The following is an 8,244-nucleotide window of genomic DNA, read 5'->3' as shown; positions in this document are numbered from 1 at the left end:
GACAGGAATAAGGCGGGTGAGTGGGACCAGCTGGATTGCTCTTGCATGGAGCCGGCGGGGACTCGATGGGCCGAATGGCATCCTTCCGTGCTCTGTCTTTTTTCGGTTCTTGGATTCCAGTGGGCCAAATAACGGATCAGGACAGATAATGCCGAGAACAATTTAAAAAGTAGCACAAGTTGATAAAACCAGCGCTGATGTAAATGCTGGGTGGATATTTAAAGGATGGGCTGTGGCAGGGCCTGTACCGCTGTTCTGCAATAATTTGAGGCGCTGCTGATTTTGGCCTCTTCACCGGGAATTCTTCTTTCCAAAGTAGTAAGGCGCACGCTATTGGTGTGGTTCGGGCTGAATAACCATAGCTCAGGTGGGGTGCCGTGATCGTATAGTGGTTAGTACTCTGCGTTGTGGTCGCAGCAACCTCGGTTCGAATCCGAGTCACGACATAACTTTATCGCCTCTTCTATCCTCTGTCACAGTTACGAATAGAATGCAGCAACAGATCAATCTTTGACAGATGGAAAAAATATTTTCTGTTGGTGGCGAAAACCTATTTATTCCTTCAAATCCGAACACTCTCACATGCCTGATCTTGATGTTCCACTGTTCAAACCCGCCTCTTCTCCCAGCTTTTTCTTCCTTCCACAGTAAATCGGCCTCCTTGACTTTCCTCCTTCCATTTCATGGAAACTTTCCTGCGGCATTGCCGACTCTAACATTCACTTTCACGATCGAACGCCTTAAAATTTGCTCTGCTACGACCGCTGTTTGTATTGGGCACATGTCCCATTCACACCAATGTTCATTTGTGCGTTGAAACAAGTCGATACATTTCGATCTGCGTGACCGCTCGACAGACAAACACGACGAAAGCAGGGCTGGCCTCTGGAAAGACAGCCGCCCGATTGTTCACGAAATTTACTTGGGGAATCTTGTGAGCCAGGGGATGGTAACTGAAGAACTGGTTTTTGTTTTGATGCTTGTTGGCTCTTTTCTCTATGAAGTTGAGGTGCGTGAGCGACGGACAGCGCTATACAGAGCTGCGAATGGCGGTTGAAAGGTGCACATTTGGCAAGTTGGGGCGGTGCAGTAAGATCGGAAGTGTTCCCCCTTGATCTTAATAGTTCGGTTGAAGCGTGTGATTGGATCGAGTAGAGGATAAATGTAAAGAGCGCCTGAGGCGAAAAAGGAGCGATGACAGGCCATGAGCTTGAGGTCTTTCAAATTCTCATGGCGCAGGACGCTGTGTGCGGAACCGGCAGATTTTAAAACGCGTGTGTAGGAAAGTAAAGTGCGATCTTGTGTGTGAGAAGATAACAAGAAAGTTGTGCTTGAAGCTGCGCCCTTGAGGCAAGTTGCGCGTTGTCAGGAAAATTGCTATAGTGAAAGCTCAAAAATCAACCCAGAAACTGCTGGCAACACTCAGCAGGTCAGGCAGCATCTCAAGTATCGGAAGTGTTCCCCCTTGATCTTAATAGTTCTGTTGAAACATGCGTCCTGCGCCATGAGAATTTGAAAGACCTCACGCTCATGGCCTGTCATCGCTCCTTTTTCGCCGCAGGCGGTCTTTAAATTTATCCTCCACTCGATTCAATCGCAAGTATTTATCCAATTCTCCTTTTAAATTTACGATTGAATCGAGCTCCACCATCCTTTAAGGTAGTGTGTTCCAGATCATAATAATTCACTGTTAAAAAAAAACTCATTTTTTCCCATCTGGTCCTTTTTCCAATTATCTTAAATCTGCGCCCCTTTGTTGCCGACCCTCCCGCCACTGGCTGCAGTTTCTCCTTATTTACCCTATCAAAATCCCTCCTAATTTTGAGCACGTGGATTACTTCCACCCTTAACCTTCATTGTTCCAAGCAGAACAATCCCAGTTTCTCGAGTCTCTCCACATAACTAAAGCCCATCCCTGGTATAATTCAGGTAAATCTCCTCTGCATCCTCTCCAAGACCTTAACCTCCTTAATAAATTATATTGCCCAGAACTGGACACAATACTTCAGATGAGGCCTGAACAATGATTTATCAACGTTTCACATAACTTTCTTGCTTTTGTGCTCTTTTCCTCTTTATTCATCCACGGATCTCTTATGCTGTTCTAACGGCTTCATCAACTTGTGCTGCCACATTCAAAGATGTTGATGAAAATTATCAGGAACACATTGGGTGAGATCGGATCGCACTGCACCGGCTGGGATGGCAGAGAGAGAAAGAGACACGGGTTGTGACCTGTAATTTTTTATAAACATTTCAGTTTATTTCACTCCGTGTCCAGAACCGTGTTGTTTCCATGTGTTTATATGGAATATAATGTATTGAATTGTGTCTTGGATCACACAGGGTGGTAGACTGGGGTCTGTCTGCAGAAGGTTTGGGGCGTGACCTCTGATTCCCGCCCTCTTCTGGGTTGAAAGGAGAAAAGAATGAATGAGAGAGAGAAGCGATGTGGGAGAATGGGTGATGGAAGATTTTGTCCACGAACCTGATTAAAATGGCCCCAAAAAGTTTATATTAAAATATCATCAGCTGAACATTAATACAAGCTGTAGAACATAAACAAAATACTGCAGATGCTGGAAATCTGAAGTAAAAACAGAAAATTCTGGAAATACTCAGCCGGTCAGGCAGCATCTGTGGAGAGAGTTCTGATGAAAGGTCATCGAACTGAAAGGATGTTTCTTTCTCCACGGATGCTGCCTCACCTGCTGAGTGTTTCCCGCATTTTCTGTTTTTTTATTATTAATATAACCTGAGCTCTCTCGAGCGTTTGTTGGTCGATTCACTGATAAACCTTGGAATTGAGGGGAAGCTGGCCCATGGCGAACCCCAGTTCTGAATGTCCCTGGCAGAGAGTTCAAGGAGTGTTTAATATAAATGAGATTCAACGACAGTATCAGAAAATCTTTCCTTGATGGTCGGTTTCAATCTCCGGAAGTGAGAAATGAGCGGGAGGGGCAATTTCACCCGGGGTTATATTTAATTCCAAGAGGATGAGCCAAAGCGAGTTTTGCTGTGAGGCCGTAATAGCTCAGTTGGGAGAGCAGTTGACTGAAGATCTGCAGGTCCCGGGTTTCGGCAGTTTTTGGGTTATTTCGTTTCTTCTTCTTTGGGCCGATTCTCGAACATTTATTTACACTGCCCTAACTTGAGCAGCGGTTTCCGTAGTGTAGCGGTAATCGCGTTCACTTCACAGGTGAAAGATCCCCGGCTCGAAGTCGCTCCGCAAAATTATTTGCGAACTATCTCCAGGGTAAGTTTCTGCTCCTCTGAATGACGAATAACTATGGAGGAGCAGAAAGGTTCTGGGGTCCATCTCCAGAAATCACTAAAAACTGGTGGACAGGTACAAAAAATAATGAATGGAAAGTGAGCCTTCATCTCAAGGGGCTGGAATGCAAAGTGTGGAAGTTATGCTCCAGATGCATAAAGGTCTGGTTGGACCACATCTGAAGCACTGCGTTCAGTTCAGGGCATCGAACCACAGGAGGGACATCTTGGCCTTGACTGGGGTGTAGAACAGATTCACCAGAATGATACCGGGGCTAAAAGGGTTAAATTATGAGGACAGGTCTTGTTGACTCGACTTGTGATCTCTTGAGTGTCGGAAATTAAGGGGTGATCTAATTGAGATCTTTAAGAAGATAGGGTAAATAGAGAGAGGCTACTTCCTTTAGGGGAGTCCAGAACAGGGGGGCATAAACTTAACATTCAGCTGTGATATCAGTAAACACTTCTTCACACGAAGTGTGGGGAACTCCCACACACTAGGCAGGGCCCAAGCTTTTTATGGTCCGTGTGCTGAGCCCCACACAGCGTGGGAGATGGGCTCAGTTACACATCTCCTGTCTCTCTGAAATGTTTCACACATTTCAAATCTCCCCAGTCAGACTGGCGATTGTTTATTGATCAGGAAGATGGCTGGTAATAATCTGAGACCCAGTGAAGAGGTGCGAACAGAGCAACAGGGAATGATCCCCGAACAATTGGAGCAAGCAGCTCACCGTCTGGTCCCTTTGACAGCGACATTAAACACCACCTCAGCTCCAGATCAGGAACAGAGAGGTTCTGTCCAGCCCTCTAAAACTGCTGGAACTCTGGGCTGGGAAACTGACTTTGGGTCTGGGAGGCTGGTTTAGGGCCTCAGTGGCTCATGGAAAGAATGATTTCTATTAAAAAGCTCCATCACAGACTTATACTGTACAGTACATGGCAGAGTGAAGCTCCCTCTACACTGTGTCATCAAACAATCCGGGGGCAGGTGCATCAAGGGTTAGATCAAGATTAATTTTCCCTCCACACAGTGACAGAGGAAGTCATTTGTGACTTTGACAAGGGCCGGTTCAGTACTGTGGCAGGGTTGGAAACCTGATTGGAGGGATTCAAACAGGGAAAGATGGACACGGGTTTGGGAGGTGACAACACGTTCAAGCACTTTGGTGTGGAAGGGAAGGTTGGAGATGGGGTGGTAGTTTGCAAGGACAGAGGATGAAGGGTGGTTCTTTTGAGAAGGAGGGTGATGATGGCAGATTTGATGAGGAGGCGGACAGTACCTGAGGACAAGGGTCCTTTAACAACGTCAGCTGACACGGGGCCAGGAAGGGAGATTGGTTGGTCAGCAGTTTGGTGGGGATACGGTCGAGGGCGCAGGAGGTGTGTCTCATGTTCAACATGAAGTCAGACAGGGCAGAGGGGAGATAGGAGAGTAACTCGGTGGGCTAGGTAAAGGGAGGGGCAGCTGAGCGGATGGTCTCAATCTTAGTGACAAAGAAGTCCATGAGCTCCTCACACTTGTTGTTGGAGATGAGGAGGGGGAAGAGGAGACGGGTTTAAGAAGATGGTTTGTAGTGGTGAAGAGAAGCGGGGGGTTATCTTTACATTCCAAGGTGAACCTGGAATATTGAGCAGGTTTGGCAGAGGAGAGCTCTAACACATATATTCAGAACCTCTCTGGACAAAGGGGATGTGCCAGAGGACTGGAGAACCGCTAATGTAGTACCATTATTCAAGAAGGGGAGTAGGGAAAAACCGGGGAACTACAGGCCAGTGAGCCTAACTTCAGTGGTAGGAAAATTATTGGAAAAAATTCTGAAGGTCAAAATTAGTCTCCACTTGGAGAAGCAAGGATTAATCAGGGATAGTCAACATGGCTTTGTCAAGGGAAGATCATGTCTGACTAATTTGATTGAATTTTTTGAGGGGGTGACTAGGCGTGTGGATGAGGGTAACGCAGTGGATGTGGTATACATGGATTTCAGTAAGGCCTTCGATAAAGTCCCGCACAGGAGACTGGTCAAGAAGGTACGAGCCCATGGAGTCCAGGTTACCTTGGCACTTTGGATACAAAACTGGCTTAGTGGCAGAAGGCAGAGGGTGATGGTCGAAGGTTGTTTTTGTGACTGGAAGCCTGTGGCCAGTGGGGTACCACAGGGATCTGAGCTGGGGCCCTTGCTGTTTGTGGTCTACATTAACGACTTGGATATGAATGTAAAAGGTATGATCAGTAAGTTCGCTGATGATACAAAAATTGGTAGGGTGGTAAATAGCGAGGAGGATAGCCTCAGTCTGCATGACGATATAGATGGGTTGGTCAGATGGGCGGAACAGTGGCAAATGGAATTTAACCCGGAAAAGTGCGAGGTGATGCACTTTGGAGGGACTAACAAGGCAAGGGAATACACAATGAATGGGAAGGCCCTCGGCAAGTCAGAGGGTCAGAGAGATCTTGGTGTGCAAGTTCACAGATCCCTGAAGGCGGCGGAACAGGTAGATAAGGTGATAAAGAAGGCATATGGGATACTTGCCTTTATTAGCCGAGGCATAGAATATAAGAGCAAGGAGGTTATGATGGAGCTGTATAAAACACTGGTTCGGCCACAGCTGGAGTACTGTGTGCAGTTCTGGTCGCCGCACTACAGGAAGGATGTGATCGCTTTGGAGAGGGTGCAGAGGAGATTCACCAGGATGTTGCCAGGGCTGGAGCGCTTCAGCTATGAAGAGAGGCTGGGAAGATTGGGTTTGTTTTCCTTGGAGCAGAGGAGGCTGAGGGGGGACATGATTGAGGTGTACAAAATTATGAGGGGCATAGATAGGATGGATTCGAAGGAGCTTTTTCCCTTCGTTGAGAGTTCTATAACAAGGGGGCATAGATTCAAGGTAACAGGCGGGAGGTTTAGAGGGGATTTGAGAAAGAACTTTTTCACCCAGAGGGTGGTTGGAGTCTGGAACTCACTGCCTGAGAGGGTTGTGGAGGCAGGAACCCTCACAACATTCAAGAAGCATTTGGATGAGCACTTGAAATGCCATAGCATACAAGGCTACGGACCAAATGCTGGAATATGGGATTAGATTAGACTGGGCTTGATGGCCGGCGCGGACACGATGGGCCGAAGGGCCTCTATCCGTGCTATATGACTCTATGACTCTATGACACTTGGAACCTATAGTGCTTTATGTGGTCCTGCTTGATCTGGTGATTAAAGGCTAAAGCAGTTGTCCACCATAAATGTTCATGTCTGCGTCCCTTGGACTTCTGGGAGTGGAAATGAGGGCAGCACCAGGGGGAACGTCCAGGGTGAGAGCGAGTAAAGTTTTTAATGGGGACAAGGGCATGAAAGGTGGAGGTGAGAGTGTGATTGAGCAAATAAGCAGCTGTAGAAATGTCGTGGTGAATGGAGGGACCAATACCAGACAGTTGGGTTATTGACTGTGGCTTTGTAAGTGACCTGGGGGAGAATTTTTTCAAGTGATGAACACAGAAGGAAGTGGGTTAGTCCAACACCCCGGCTCTTTCCCCACAGCCCTGCAATTTTTTCCACGTCAAGTATTTATTCAATTCCCTTTTGAAAGTTACTATTGAACATGCTTCCACCTCCCTTTCAGGCAGTGCATTGAAGATCATAACAACTCGTGGCGTAAAAAAATCTCTCGTCACCCCCACCCTGGCCTCCACCGTGGCTTTTTTGCCAACTTATCTTAAATCTGTGTCCTCTGGTTATTAAACCTTCCATCACTGGAAACAGATTCTACTGATTACTCTTTCAAAACCTTTCATAATTATGAATTAATCCATGAAATCGCCCCTTAACCTTCTGGGTGTGGTGTCAGAGCCCTTCCTGCTGTGCTTTTTCTTCAGCTCCCATGTGGTCTAGCGGTTAGGATTCCTGGTTTTCACCCAGGCGGCCCGGGTTCGACTCCCGGTGTGGGAATAACTGCTTTTTAGTCCCAGCCTCGCAATTTGCCTGCTTTGCGGGATGTGACTGCTGCTTCCGCCCTTTGCTTTTGTGTCAGTCCCACAATCACACTGAGAAATGAGGCAGACCACAGCTCTGAAAGGAAGAGTGCACTGAAGACCCAGTCCCACAAGCTAAAGGGAAGCAAGGAACAATGTGCCGAAAGGTCACTCAGCAGCTCATGGCCAAGTGTTTGACTACAATCCTTTGATCATTTACTGTAAAACCCGAATCTCAGTGAAACACGCACAGAACACGGTGGAAACACTCCGCGAGTCACAACGAATCAGTGGAGAGAACAGGCCAATTAACTGAAAGTCTCAAAGAGCCGATTGTCCTCCTTCCGTATTGTAAACTTTCTATGATTTTATGTGTTGGAGAGGGATACAAGGAAGTGATCAGAGATGGCCTCATCCATGATTCACACAATGGAGTCGTGAGGCCACGTGGGATGGCAAGATCGACAGGGTGGCCATGAATATGGGTAGAAGAGTTTCTATGCAGGGAGAGATTAAGGGAGAATAAAGCATCACATAATTGACTTGTCAGCAAAATTAAAGCCCATGGAATTAAATGGACAATGCCAGCGTGGATAGAAAATTGGCTGAGGGGCAGAAAACAGAATAGTGACGAACGGTTGTTTTTCAGACTGGAGGCAAGTATACAATGTTGTCCGCAGCGCTCGGTATTAGGACCACTCCTCTTTTTGATATATATTAATCACCGGGACTTGGGTGTACAGGGTATAATTTCAAAGGTTGCAGATGACACGAAACTCAGAAATGTAACAAACAATGATGAGGATAGTAACAGACTCCAGGAGGACATAGACAGGCTGGTGAAATGGGTAGACACATGGTAGATGAAATTTATTGCAGAGAATTGTGAAGTGATACATTTTGGTAGGAAGAATGAGGAGAGGCAATGTAAACTAAATGGAACAATTTTAAATGGAGTGGAGGAATAGGGAGACCTGCGGTTGCACTAATACAAATCTTCGAAGGTGGCA

The 8,244-nt window shown here is 46.6% G+C and overlaps 2 non-coding genes across 2 annotated transcripts; both read left to right on the top strand.

The window, feature by feature from the left end:
- Window positions 1–374: 374 nt before the first annotated feature.
- Window positions 375–446, top strand: trnah-gug (transfer RNA histidin (anticodon GUG)). Its single transcript has one exon. It is a non-coding gene; the product is annotated as a tRNA-His (tRNA).
- Window positions 447–7,139: 6,693 nt separating this feature from the next.
- Window positions 7,140–7,211, top strand: trnae-uuc (transfer RNA glutamic acid (anticodon UUC)). Its single transcript has one exon. It is a non-coding gene; the product is annotated as a tRNA-Glu (tRNA).
- Window positions 7,212–8,244: the final 1,033 nt, after the last annotated feature.

Source organism: Heptranchias perlo, chromosome 35 (genome assembly GCF_035084215.1).
Source record: "Heptranchias perlo isolate sHepPer1 chromosome 35, sHepPer1.hap1, whole genome shotgun sequence".
Classification (NCBI taxonomy): Eukaryota; Metazoa; Chordata; class Chondrichthyes; order Hexanchiformes; family Hexanchidae; genus Heptranchias; species Heptranchias perlo.
This window is presented reverse-complemented; position numbering and strand designations above follow the sequence as displayed.